The sequence below is a fragment of the Heterocephalus glaber genome, unplaced genomic scaffold (assembly GCF_053883595.1).
Source record: "Heterocephalus glaber isolate CG9 unplaced genomic scaffold, H.glaber_assembly_v1.0 deba00001504, whole genome shotgun sequence".
NCBI lineage: Eukaryota > Metazoa > Chordata > Mammalia > Rodentia > Bathyergidae > Heterocephalus > Heterocephalus glaber.
In genome coordinates, this window is record NW_028258324.1 from 43,217,019 (window position 1) to 43,232,583 (window position 15,565).

Genomic DNA, 15,565 nt, shown 5'->3' on the forward strand with positions numbered 1-15,565 from the left:
ATGCATATAAACTATGACCAGAATATATAAAGAACTCTTACAGCTCATTAATAGACAACCCAATTAAAAAGTAGACATAAGAAGATGATAAATAGCCAGTATAGCACAAGGAATGGTGTGCAACTCTAGAATCAGAAAAATACTAATCAGTACAATAACAAGATTGAATTACAAACTCATTAGGGAGATGAAGTTAAAAGTTTCAAAAGCTTTGTCATGCCTTTTTCTTTTTGTCGGATTCACCCCCTTTGCGTTTAGTCACGCCCAGTGGATTCATTCTGCTGGGTTTCCTGGGTTTGTGATCCTCATTGTCTTTTCCTAGGGTATTGTCTAAAAGTTTTTGGAGTGCCAGTTTGATATTCATGAAGTTCCTGAGGTGCTCTTTATCATGAAATTATCTTATTTCTCCATCAGTTTTGAAAGATAGTTTTGCAGGGTACATCAATCTGGGTTGGAGGCTGTTTTTCTTTAGGGCTTGAAATACATCACTCCAAGCTCTTCTTGCCTTGAGGGTTTGCATTGAGAAGTCTGCTGTGGTTCTGATGGGCTCTCCTTTGTATGTGATTTGTTTCTTTTCTCTCACTGCTTGTAGAATTTTGTTCTTCTTTTGGATTTCTGGAATCCTAATTATTATATGCCTATGGTAGATTTTTTTTTGATCAAGGCTATTTGGAGTCCTATATGCCTCACCTATCTGTATGTCAAGTTCTTTTCCCCTCCTTATTAAATTTTCTGCCATCACTTCTGTGAACAGTTTTTTCATGTCATCTGCATTCTCTCCTCTTTCTTCATTGACTCCAATCAGTCTTATGTTGTTATTCTTCTCTGTGTCGTCTAGCAGTTGCTGGATTGATTTCTCATGTTTCTTTACAATTTTAAAACAATTTTTCTTTTCCTGGTCACTAATTGCAATCTTTTCTTCTATATCTGAAATTATATCCTCACATTGATTCATTCTGCTGTGCGGACTTTCAGTGAAGTTTTTAGTCTCCTGGAAATCTGTTTGCATCTGTTTTATGGATTCCATTTGTTTCCTATGTTGCGATTCCATCATGTTCCTCAGATCCTCTATTTTTTTTATCTGTGTTCTCTCCAGATTTATTAATCATGTCTTGCACCATGAGCAAAATCTTTGCTGTTATCTGAGTAATTATTTCTGATTTCATTTTTCCCAGATTCTCTTTTGTTATCAGTTCAGAGAGTCCAGGTGTTTTAGTATCAGATTGTTCCATCTCGTTTCCTTTTGGGGTTGCTGTAGGTGATCCAGAAGTCTGTTTTTGAGGCTTGTTTACGTGTCTTCTCATTTTCTCATTTCCACGGGGTGGTGGAGGGTGCTTCTGGTGCCCACGCGGCTCACCTTCTCTGCCCTAGGAGCTTGGGATGACAGCAGGGGAGCTTCATTCTGGGTTCCAGATAATTTTTCATTGAAAATTAATCTCACTGCTATTTCTAATCTTGGTTCAATTTACAGTACTATAAAGGAGATATTGGGTTTATATAAATGTTTACAAGACACTTGGGGCAAAGTCAATGTAAAAATAGATGAGATATACGAGGATACGAGTCTAGTGGAGCCTGGTAAATACAGATCTTCCCATTCCCTTGTCTGTAGTGAGAAATGCTACTGTTTAACTCCCATTACAGACTCATGATTGAGATATCTGTCCAACACTGCCAGATTCTGTACTTTTATAAATAAAATTCTAGAAATCAAGTATTTACATGTAATTTTTTAATATTTTGAAATTGGTAATATTTGAAAAAAAATAAAGTTGGATCAATAGGTTCCTGGGTTATACTGGTTTATGCATTATTTTTGAGATGAGTATATTTCCAGCCATATAACAGAATAAATAAGTATGACTGAATTAACAGCTGTAAATATGATATGATACCATCAGTCACATGAATACCGCTGTCACCCACAACAGGGGGAAAACCAGCAGAAGAAAGATGCTTATTTATTTTCATCACCACCTTCATATTCTCATTATACATTAAGTAGCTTTGAGAAAGTTTAGCAGCATTGTTCCTCAGATATTACTTAATTTGATATTGACAGCAATTTATAAAATAATGCAGTAATTTTTTTCATGTATGTTACATAAGGAAACTAAGGTAGCATTTTATGGCCATAGAATTAATATTTTTAAAGGCTATAGTAGGACATGCAAGAATAAGGCTTATACTTTTTTCTCCTAAGAACACGTTATAAAATATGAATAGTTTTAAATTATATAAACAAACTCATACACATGGTGAGTTCATTTATAGATAATAACATTTGTAAAGAAATTTCACTTTAGCTAATTTTAGTAAAAGTACCTGAGATATATGAACTATATCAACGCATATATCTGTTTAACTTGTTCATATACCTATTTAAATGCCTTTGTCATTGATGAGGAATCAGAAGTCAGGATAGAGTAAATGGCTTACCTATTTCTGTAAATCTAGACTGCTCTTATAGATACATATAATAGCACACATTTAGAAAAGACTTCAACATTAATAGTTTAATGTACATTAATTTTTTCTAAAACTGCAATCATTTTTAGAATTCTGAAGTAAATGGTAAAGCCATGGTTGTCTTCTTTTGTTAATTTTCAGAGCACAGCATACTAGTAAGGGAGCAAGCCAGTGACTGTGACTTAGTATATCTATTTACTCTTCAGATTGAAAATACTTAGGAAAACCAACACTTGTTTTAGGAAAATACTTTGCCACTACTTAGTTATTGTAATTCAATATTCTAGACTTTCAGAAGGACACTATTAACACATGTCAATAATAATATGCATACATAGTTATGAAAATATTTTGAGAATATTTCCCCTTCCCCTCCCCTTTTCCCTTAGCCCTCTGTCTCCTGGATGCCTTCCCTTTTGCAAGGGAACTATCCTCTTGTTTCCTGCTATCAATCCTTAGTATTCTCTTTGTTTGTACTTTGCCTTGCTCAAATGAGAGATGCCATATATACATGAGATTGTATGAAATAAGGAAAATTAAGTTAAGTCATGAACAGGAACTTAATAATCTTAATGAATGTATACATTTTATGTCATAAATATGAACTAAAAATACAAATAATGACCAGAATTGGGAAAAGAGATTTAGTGCGAGAGGAAGAGAGGTGGCTGGGAAGGGACGAGAACTAACAAGCTGTATCATGTTCATGCACCAACTCCCCAAGATGCATGCAAATGTCACATTCTTCAAACATGTATTAATGAAAGAAAAAAGGAAAAATAAATAAAACATTTAAGAATAGCTTTCAGCACATATTATTTTATTGTTTTTAGTAGGTATTCTATATTTTAAAACTCATAAAATTTAGATGATGTGCATTTAAATGATTAAAATTCTTGTACTAAAAATCCCTAAGTATAGCACAGATGTATTATTGCAACTTAAATTTTAAAAAAAGTTACAAGAAAAGCCATCATCACATATCTTACAATTTCTTTAGTCTTAGCAAGAAGGGAAAATGCCTTAATTGTTTATATTAATATGATTCAATATAGTTTTATTCAGTACTGAGTCTTTAATATCATATGACTTTTAAATAACACCCCATATATTTTTGTATTATTCACTAATTTTTATTTTTGATATGTTGACTTTTTAAGTAATTTATCACTCACAATTCTTGGCCCAAATTCTTATGGCATTTGATTTCTAAAGAATGTATTATTTCCTTTAACTTCCCCAGATGTTCAAAGAAAACTAATACTTGTATATACCCATATTTCTCACAAATTCCTAAATCATACAAGAATTGCAAAATGGATTTTTAAAGTTAAAAAAAAAAGAAAAAATGCTCATGTAGGAGAATCCTATATTAAAGAGTGATCTATCTTCTAAGAAGTGAGCTATAAGCCAGCCCCTTCACTTCAATAGAACTAAAATGTACCTTCTTAAGATGGTCTGCATCTCTAAGAACTTCTACCAAGAACATCCTGACTACAACTATTTTTCTTCAGCAGCTCTAGGAATATGTGGTATTTTAGTGCTTTCCAGTACTGTTCCCTCTCTGGAGTGTTTTAACTCTTTAATTCTTCATGCCTTTTCATAGAGTTTGTTCCTTCTTGCCCTCTGTTAATAGTTCCTATATGTCCTTCTCATTTTCTACCACAATATAATTCTTTTAGCACTTACTACCATATAAAATAATCGTATTTTTATATTTATATAAGGTATTTATTTCTATTTTGCAATATTTTTTCCTGAGAATTGTACCCTACCTTTTCAATTTATTTAATTACTAAAATCTAAAAGGTCCAAAAAATCAGAGTACATAGAGTATATATATCTTTGAATGAATTCAACTGAGTTTTTGCAGTTCAAAAACAGTGTTCTCTCAAGTCATAGAATAGATGATTTTATAGGGTATACATTTTCTTGTTTGCACAGATTTTTTTAAGAATGCAAATTATCATCACCAGATGTCAGTCTCCATGATACAATTAGTAGAGTTTACATTTAGAGATTTAAATATTTCCTTGTCATTTTTGTCCTTCAAACACTCTATGCTACTATCAGGAACAAAATGATATCGTCTAAATTGTGTGTGTGTGTGTGTGTGTGTGTGTGTGTATGCATGTGTGGGGGTGAACATATGTACTCCTATGCCTATGGTCTCTTCTAGAGCAAAGTGAGGCTGCAATTTGTTACAGAATTTTTGGATGTATTATTTTTGCTTAACTCAAATAAGGAGTGCAGAGCAAAATTTGTGCTCATTCATTGATTTATTCAACAAATATTTGACATTTTCTGGTCCAGACGTTGATGTAGATACCAAATTACAACAGTAAAGAAACTGGATAAAAATTTCTGAACAAATAAAACATACATTCTCATGGGGGAGACATTTATTCAATAATAAATATGAAAGCAGAAAACTTACATAATATCTTGAAATTAAACAAATTCTGCAGCATAAAAGACTGAAAATTACTGTAGACAATATATATTAATATATTATAAGTTTATATATTTCAAAATTTGGGTAAAGTGTTAGCAATTTCCAAAATGAATGCAGAGAAGGCAAAAAGAAGAAATAAAAGCACAATCAACCATTATCCCATAATAAAAATTTGTGAAGGGCTATCAGAACTAAATGATTCCATGAAGACTCTATTGTACTTTTGCTGTTTGGGGCTATATTTATGTAACAAATTAAACTAGACCAAAGAATTACAGTGGTCCTAAGAAATGAAGGTACAGTTCAAAAGTAGGAAGTTTTGTAATCAGATAAAAGTAACTGCAAGGTCAGCTTTACCAGACATAGGAAGACAGGCAGAATTTGAGGAGACATTTGTTCAGATCGATATGAAAATGTCATTCATAAAAATATTAATCTCGTCATATTTTCTCTCTAATTGCCTAAAGTTAATGGACATCTTTGAGTTTTTGTGAAGCACTGCAGAAGATAGAATTTATCTTTATACTGTATCAATTCTTCAAAATCATTAACAGGTTACAAACATCACCTTACACTATGATGAAACAAAGGAAAATATGCTACTCCAAGATTTAAGAACTATTATTTTTTATCAGTTTTTCTCTTGGCTTTCCCCCAACATTGCTTGTTTCTTTGTAACTTGCATAATCAGTTTCTACCATTGAGTCTTTAACTCTGAGTTTTCCTTCCAAGGAAGCAGATATGCTAGGTGTAAAATGACCTTTAAAATTATAATAAATGATTGCATATATGATTACAAAAGATACCATGAATTTGATAGGTTTTAGACTCAAACGATACTGTGAAAGTTTGTCATTGCTTGCCTTTTTGATAATAGCTATCTGTGAATCACCAAGCTTACATATAAAAGCTCTATTTCTGATTCTGCCTAAAAATGTTTCTTCTGAGCAAAACAATGGACAGCAGGGCTCATGGAGGATAAACAACATGATGAAAATGTCAGGTCTCAGAGTGGTAATTTGGGCTTCCGTTGCTGCCTGGCTGCCACATGACCTTAAGCAATGCCTGGTTTCTCTGGCCCTTAATTTATCCAATTTTAACTGAGCATAACACAAGATGAAGCTCATAAGACTGTTGTGAGAGCCTCTAATAAAAATGCACTTTTCAAAAATGCTGCATAAATGCTAAATACAGTAAAATATATCTCACTTCCAATACATTTATGGAAGCTTTATATGGGGGTTCTCCTTTAATGATAAGCACCTCACTGAGTTTCAACAACATTTTCCAAATACCAAAGAGGCAATTCTTCTTTACTTATGTGAAAGCAGGGGGACATTTAGATATGTCTGCTATTCATACAGCAAAGCAAAATGATCATTCAATGTATATTCTGTTATCTATATATCAATACATAAAATCATTTCATAACTGATATTGAAAGTAGGTAAAATACTGTATTTCATATTTGGGTGCAGTTGAAAACATGGCAGATTCAATATTTCTGTTTTTGGATAATGAGACATTGTGGAGGACTTCAGAGCAAATATAATATGATGAGATGTAAATTAATCCCTTGTAATGGACTTAATTCAAAATGGGTATAGATGTGGAAATTATGCTTTAGGTTGATTAAGGAAATGTTTTCTTATTTTAATTTGTTTGAATGCATATGGTTACAGATCAATGGACTTAAAATGATAAATTTAGAATTTTGATTTGGTAATTCAAATACCAATTTGAATTGGCATAACTCATTATTTCAGTTTTGAGGTATTATAATAAGTTCATAAATAACCAATTAATGAACCAAAACTTTGAAAGTCCCAAAATCTTATTGTCTGAAATTAATCACACATTGCATATCCATATAGCTTTTAATATGTAGACTTATCTTAGAAAAATTGGGCCTTAATCATATTGTACATATTTAGCATTCAAATTTCTTATTATTTCATCTTCAAAGCTAAAAATCCCTACAGAAAACACCCATTTGAATCCTATGATTTTGCATTTTAGCAATATTTTTTTTTTCTTATATTTCTTGACTCCTATTTTTGGGAACTGTAATGAAAGTTAGAGTAATCCAGTCTAGTGATTCTCAAATTGGACTCCTCATTTCAATTACTTTTTTTTTTTTTTTTTTTTTTTTTGGTACCAGGGATCAAACTCAGGACCTTTCACTTGCGAGGCAGGTGTGGTGCCACTGAGCTAAATCCCTGGCCTTCAATTATGTTTAATTTCAAAATAATAATGATAATAAAACAGATCAGTTAACCCTGTTCAACTCATTAAATCTGAGTGTGGGTCTTACATTTTAAAAAGCAGTTCCTTGTTGATTTTGTTGTGCAAACAGTGATAAAAATTGTTGATCCAATCAATACGTTAATACAGGAAAAAAAATGAGTTCTACAAATTTTGAGTAAATTTGCAAGATCTTATGGCTAAATGGCAAAAGCAAGTTCAAACACCAGTTCTTCAGGGATCGAGACTGCATTAGAACATTCTTGGGTAAAAGACCAAGTATCATTTTGAGTGAAAATTCAAAAACTCAATTTTATAAGTAAACTTGCTTTTGATCATTTTTAATTCCATACATGGGAACATGTATATACATTTTGACCCTTTTTAATATCTTTAATAAATGGATTGTACATAATTTATTTTTAGTTTGTGTGGAGTTGCTTTTAAAATAATTTTGAAACAAAAAAGTTATCTTCTTACCACTTCTTAAGGCATATGACAAGAGCTGAACACCAGAGTGATTCGCCAAAATATATGATTCAGGGGTTATGAAGACAAAATGATAAAATCTGATAAATATTCTTTTTATCACTTGGAAAGGGACCTAGAGTAACACAGTAGTATCAGAAATTGCTTGAGGTAGAAATTGTTGATTTTTTTCTGAATTTGGGTAATTTTGTATTCATCATGCAATTAAGTACTTATTTTTACCTACATCAGGAGGATGGCTATTCTTTAGTGGGTTGTCATATTCAAAAGCTATTGTTCAGTGTATACTTCAAAGATTAGACATTCTTTAAAATTAGATGAGTGAGTATGGATGCAATTTTTACTTTCATAGTTGCTCCTGCAGTACTCTGAGCACTGCATATTCTTCTGATTTTAAATCATTCTTATTAAACATATATCTTATAATATCTGATACATTTTAATTGGGATGTCAGTCTTTGACATGTGGATACGTAAATGTTCTCTTATTCATCTCAGATAATTACTCATTTTCAGAATTTTAAACTGTCATTTCTTCATAAATGCTTTCTGTGACATGTTTTCATGCACTTTATTACTTATTATTGTACATTAAAAATTGGAAATTTAGCACAAGGACCTGAGTTCGATCCCTGGTACAAAAAAAAAAATTGGAAATTTATTTGATAGTTTTTTTTTATTAAGGTCTATGTATTCCTGTGTTTTGTAAACAATATGAGAACAAGGATTTTTTTTGTTATTTATTCCAGAACTAATGCACAAGAGGTTATCAGCAAATAATCAATCAATGAAGAAATAAATGAGCAAAATTATTTTGGCTACTATAATTCACATTTGTACTGTGTGTTATAGGTGAGTTGTGGTTGGTCAAAAGGTTTTGAGAACATATGCAATATATCTAGAAAGCTGTCTTTTTTTATATGAATCAATCTACAAGACAAACACATTTGCATCTAATTGAGAATCTTATTTCTCTTTCATTCTGAGAGGTATTGATATTACAAAGCCAATTTCTAATATGTACCTTGAAATAAAATAAATACAATCAAAATAACAGAGACAGCCTAAATACTAAATCAGGATAAAATATATATTATTTGATCTTAAAATCTTGTTTAGGATTATTAGATTAATCAATCCCTGAAAGCTCAAATCTACAATTTACTAAATGGTATTTCCAAGTGAGGTTCCTCTCAATCTAGACATTCTTGTAGTTTTATACTTCAGGATTTTATATTATGTTCCCTGTCTGTGAAATTCTTGTTTTATGAAGTAATTTACACATACAATGTCATTTCTACATTCATAATATGTCTGAATAATTATGCCAAGTAAAATACACATATATGTATTCATGTTATAAATATTTCAAAGATAATGATACCAAAGTTTGTTGAGATCAAATACACAGATTGAATAAGATGCATATAGTAGGTCTCAAATTGGAATGTCTTGTGATGACAGATACCATTTTTATATTTTATTATAATTCCGTCATATAAAACAATAAGTTGCTCATTAAGTAACATTCTGGGCAAAGTATTTATAGAAAGTACACCATATCAACCAGTATATTTTATGTTATTTAAAATTGTATTTTCATTGAGATCCTATCAAACTCTACTTTTGAAGATATGAGTGATTACATCAGAAATTATATAGCTGAGTTTTTATGAACCCAAATGAAACATAATTCAGTTTAATATGTTTACTTTATGCATGGTGAAACTGGAGCACCAAAAGAACTGATACTCCCACACAAATATTAGGCATTATAGTATGTGCTGTATTGATTCTTCTATCTTGCTTTCTACTTGTACATGTAAAACTCCAAATATTGTGTATCCATATGACAAGCCTAAAAGAGTAGTTCCCAATGTTTCTTTTATATTTACTCTTACCTGAGGAATGTCTAATAAAAACATTAGAATCAATGATTCAAAACCTAGGGCACAAGGTCTTGGCAACAGTATTGGTGTCAAGTTGAGCCTAATGTGTAGCATGGGTTGAGAACCAACCATTTTTAAATGATTAATTTGCCAAATATTGTCTTGAGCATTTAAGTTGACCTCAATTAACTCAGTTGGATTCCTTTTCCATCCTACTTCGTAAATATTATTTTCTATAGTTCTTCCACCCTGTGTATAAGTGTGCTTAATCTCAACTTCTTTTATGCCAAGGAGAGAATAGTTTCCCTTTCTTCCATTCAGCCTGGATGGAGAATAAATCATATTTATCCTTTAAGTTTCTACATGAATGAGCATATAATGCATGCATATATCTTTGGGCTTATGAAAATGAAATTGAAAATTAATGATTTGTCATTTTTGAATGCTAAATTTTCTGTGTCTTTACTATCAAATCAATGCAATCACTATACATTTCTAGATAAAATAAGAGTGATTTTTGTATTATGTGTCAATTTTACTCTTCATTCCCCACATAATCTTTAAGGTGTGGAATTATGAGGCCATAATCACTTTAAAATTTGAATTATCTATTATAAACTCTTTTTAATTAATCATTTAAATGCTGAATTAGTCAGTTTTTCATCACTGGAACAAAATACCTGAAACTTGCAGTTTGAATGGGGAAAGGTTTATTTTTGGATCTCAATTTCTGAAGTTTCAGTTCATGGTTGACTGGCTCCAAGGTAGAAATATGGTTGAAGGGCCTGGGGAAAGAAAGCTGGTTCACCTAATCACAGCCAGAAAGCAGAGACCAGGGAAAAAGTCTGAGAGGAAGACACCAGAGGTTAGATATAATCCCTACAGTAATAACTCATGGATGAGGTTAGTACACAATCCAATCACCACTGACAATCAAGATTTGTAGGCCTGGTCTTCATCATTGAAATTTAGCTTTCTTTTTATTTTAGGATAGCTCAATAGGCAACTAATTAACCAAGAGTTTCTATGGAATTTATATCATAATAAATGCATTAAATAGATGAATAATAATAACAAAATAAAATAATGCACCAGGGTAAATAATAATGTGAATGCAGGAGGGAGTCCACAGATTATATAGGAGCCCATAGGTTTAAGTATATGTGTTTGAGAAAATGTAACTGATACCATTAAAAAATATGTACTGATGTGGCATATGATTGAGTATAATCAGATATATTTATTCTCTACAACATTTAATAATGTTCTCATGATAATTCTAAATTTATAAGTAAAACTTTATATGTATATATATTCTGAAAAAATAGAAAATGTTACCATTGGATCAAGCTTCTTTTACAGAGAAATTAGTAGAATTAGCAGTGCATTTGGCCAGTATCAATGTTCTCCTTGAATGGAAAGCATAATTTACTTTCACCATTAAATATTCTATACTGTTCCTAATATTTTACCAATTTGCAGATCAAAAGTAAACTAAAAAACTGAAAATATGTTGAAGTTCATAGTATGTCCACATATGACTTTGTGAAATGAAAATGAATAAACATTCATATTTGATTTTGTCACTGAGATTTAAGTTTCTAAAAAAAACATTTTCTGCAGACAAAAAATTTACAATTGAATTATGAAATATAAGTTTACTATGCTTATGAAATATTCAGGATAAATTTAAATTGTTTCTTTCATCATTAGTGTATAAAAACTCTTTAAAAATCAAGCCAGTGGTTTGGAAATATTGATAAAATATCAAAACTGTCTTTAGTTACAAGTTTCTGCTTTCTTAACCTTTCTTTGACAAGATATATCATCCAGACAACTCAGTTAGCATAAATGACTTACAACTCCCTGAACTCTGTCTTTAACACAGTCAGGACCCCACATTTCAAATTGTCACACATCATTATCATGTTTCCAGATGTCAGCCTCTTATCTGAAGGATATTACCTCTCTGAAATGTAAATGGATATTCATCTTTTGGTGTCAGCATCAAAATATGTGATCTTTCATCACTAATCTAATCCTTTATGGAGCGGTAAACAGACAATAGCAAAGCAGAATTTTATTTTGATTGATAGGTTGTTGTTTGTGAAACTGAGATTCAGGCAATGACTTCAGAGATTGCTCATGTTTTATATCATGTAGGATCACAGCAAAATGTTCATTCTTATAAAATTTAAAGGGAGATATTGTAATTTTTCAGCTATTTATAGCATTTATTGATTTTAATATCTAATTTTCAGTGTAGTAATCCTACAAAGAGAAAAACTTATAAAGAGTGACTCTTTGTAAACCTTGTTTATACTAAATAGAAGGATTTTATGTGATACATGCTATAAATAATAATATAATAAGTTTATAAAATTTACTAAAATTTTAGGCCTTAGTACCTCAATTCATCTATGATATGATATAAATTTAATAAAATTAGACACATTGATGATAGTTTCTCCTTAATAATAATAATGCCAGTGGCTGAAAACTCTGCCATACAAACCACCCTAACACACATAGTAATCATAGAATTATTTAAAACACTAGTCTAAGAGGAAATAAAATATAAATTAAGATGTAGGAAACAATGTACTCAATTGTGTTATGTCAATATGTTTGAATATTGTCATACTAATATTTTACTTTTTATAAAATAAGATTAATTATTTTATGTATTTAACCTTGTTTTTGAAGTTTACATTAATCCCTAATCAGCCTAAAGTACTCAGATAATTGAAAATCTTAAAGTTAAGTTACTCAAAATTTAATCTATCATGCACTTTTAAACATGAAGACAAACATACATAAAATCCAGTGGATTTACACAACAAAAATCTTTTCAGGGTGTCAAATACTTAAAAGCATATTAGCTTCTCATCTAATTGAAAGAGATGAATAATGATTCTATACACTTATTCCTCTCTCTGTCAACATTTGGATCATCTGATGCATGCAAATACCATGCTAGAAATGAGATATAATGAAGTTAAATCTACGATTTCATAAAACATCACTAGTGGAAAATATAGAGCATAAGCAGACATATTAAAATAGAATATATAGAATATTTGAAGTCATCAGAGAAGACAATACAGTAATTTCCAGTATTCACATAGTTAATAAGTAATTATGAACCTGAAGACACTACTAAAGATTTCCTAAAATTTTTCATGTCAAGATTTTGAATGGAAAAATTCCCAAATCATATTTTGTAGGGATGAACCAAGGCATTATGGACTAGAACCAGGATCTGAATGTCACTCTAGTGGAAATAAATTAAATTTCTAGCTCAGTAAAATAGTGCATTGAAGAAAAATATTTCCCCTTCAGGTGGATCTCAAAGACACAGATTGATATTATTACTTTTATAAGATTTTCTTTTTGAAACTTTGATAATCATTCTGTTGGGCGCATTAGAGTGGCCAAGACAATAGTTTCAGAAATATATTTGAACAAGTATGTTAAGGCATATATGTGTACACACACACACAAACCCATGCATGGAGGATAGAAAATGATTACCTTGAAAGAATAACTGAAAACACTACCAGGAAAGTTTTCTAAATTATCATCTCAAATAATAAATATTTCTTTGCCACCCTCTAAAGTTTACCTTTTATATGTTTCTCTATGTGTTGTAATATTTGCCTTCAACTATATAATGCATTGGGTTAAATCTCTCATTTGAAAAAGTAAACAATATAAACAACAACAAAATCCTAGATACTCATTGCAAGTACTAGCAAGATAACTCTTTTAGTAAATCTAATTGCAATGCAAAATGCAGAATTACATTTCACTGTTGGATATATGAAAGTAATCTAGACAGATGTTTAACTGACTTTGTATAAATGAACTGCCAAATTCAAATTTCTCTAAGAACAAAAGCCAACAAAATCAAATTAAAATAACTAACAGTAAAAAGATTACTTTGTGCTCTTGTATGAAAAAATATAACAATTGTACAAAGAGTAGACATTCATGACAAAATAGATAAAATACTTTAAGGTTAACTTTTCAAGTTACTTAATTTAAGTATGTCTTTTTTCCATGAAGAAAAAGAAAGAATAAGTGTTTATTTTTCACAGATGACCAAATTTTTTTTCTTCCCATATGACAAGAAAAATGTTATCTCTATATGTTTGTCAAGTGGGAAAGGACTTTTCGAGTCATTATAGGAAGGAACAGCCTCAAAAGCACATTCCAACACCCAAAACTTCATTTTATTTTTCAATTAGCAGTGATTTATCTGAGCAGTACAACTAGGAGCAGAAAATGAGCATGGACACGTTGCCCTGAGGAGGTTTCTCTTTAGGACCTTCCTGTCTGTTCAGAGGGCATATGCATTCATTGGTAGCAATCAGCTGTGCAGCACACCAGGTTACCTGGCAGGACCTTCACCTGGAGTACACTTTTGGGGCTCCATGTCGTCAATTACATGGGTCCTTTCCACTTTCCCCATTTTAGTTTTATCAATAATGCAGCTGAATTTTCAGTAGAGCTGCAAATTGATTCCACATATGGGCACTAAATAAGAGTCCTATTTGTTGTCTTTCCCTAGTCTAAATGTGCATGAAGACTCAACACATCAGAAATTCTATCACCTAAATATATTCTTTTAAATTCAAATAACATAGGAAGCATACTTTCAAATAACATAGAAATTGTGTATCACTTCAATTTCACCTATTATTATTATTATTATTGATGTAGCATTATATAATTTAACTGTTTAAACATTTTATCATTTCTGTTTTCTTGTGTTCAGTAGGTTTTTGTATCTATTTCAGATAGGAAAGGAAATCTAGCCATATTATTCCAGCTTGTACAAAAGGAGAGAACATTATTTCTACATTAGTAATGCCTTCATTTACCCATCCTTAGTTTTTCTCAACAGAGCTATCAGAAACCTTTCAAAAATATTTGCCAAATATTCAAATGCATCTGATAATTTACTAATTAAATTTAATTTCCTAGAGATCTCCTTGGAGACTTTTATCTTCTGATCCAGACTGACCCAGTCATTTCCCAGAAATGTATTATAATTAACTCTCTTTATAGGATTTTCATCTCTGTCCTGCTATGTAGAATTCTTATTTGTCAGATGTCATGACATCTTTATTATGGGTGTTAATCTATTTGTTTATGCTAATTCATGCATTCTAGAATATATATGGTAACATTTTAGAAGCTTGCTAATGTCTATGAAATACCATTACTATGCCTCACTGGTAGTATTCTAAAAACAATTTACCCTTCTTCATAATTCTGAAACAGAATTTTATCTTTCTTTAGTTTCTAATGTGTTCTTTAAAGATAAAAATTTTATTAATGCCTAATTAAATATCATTTGGTTTTGTTTTCTCTATAAATGATCTTTTAAACATTTTACATTCTTTATATTTTTATAATATTGCACAGTTTGTATTTGTATGTACCTGAAATTCAAACTTCATTAAGAATCTTTTATTTTTATTTTCTAAACATGGCAAACTTGCACTGATATAAATGTGCTATCTCTCAGAATAAATTTCTCCAGAGAGCAAAATACTTACTTTTATTTTCCATGTAGACCAAGGGACAGGATGTGTGGTGGTAGAATGAAGGAAGTAAAATGGCATCAATAAGAGAATAAGATAATTGCTTTAGTATATATGCCTTAATCTCTGTGTACAAACCATTCCCTTAGCCACCTAATTTTTAAACCCTTTGTTTATTCTTGCTTCCCATGATAATTAATGCCTCAAAAATCCTGAAACTTTAGTTATTCTATAGTACAAGTCACTTTGAAACATCTCCTTATGCATATTTCTTTATTTTGATAAATTAAACATTACCCAATCTTCCATCTTCTACATTGTTCCAAAACTCTTGAATTTTATTTCCAACTAATTTACCTTTCATCTTTCCTGTGCAAGCTGTTTCTATTACTTTATATTATTCAACAAGAGTTTTTAAATGATATATTTTGAAGAGAGTTCAATCTACATATTTTATTGGAAGTTAA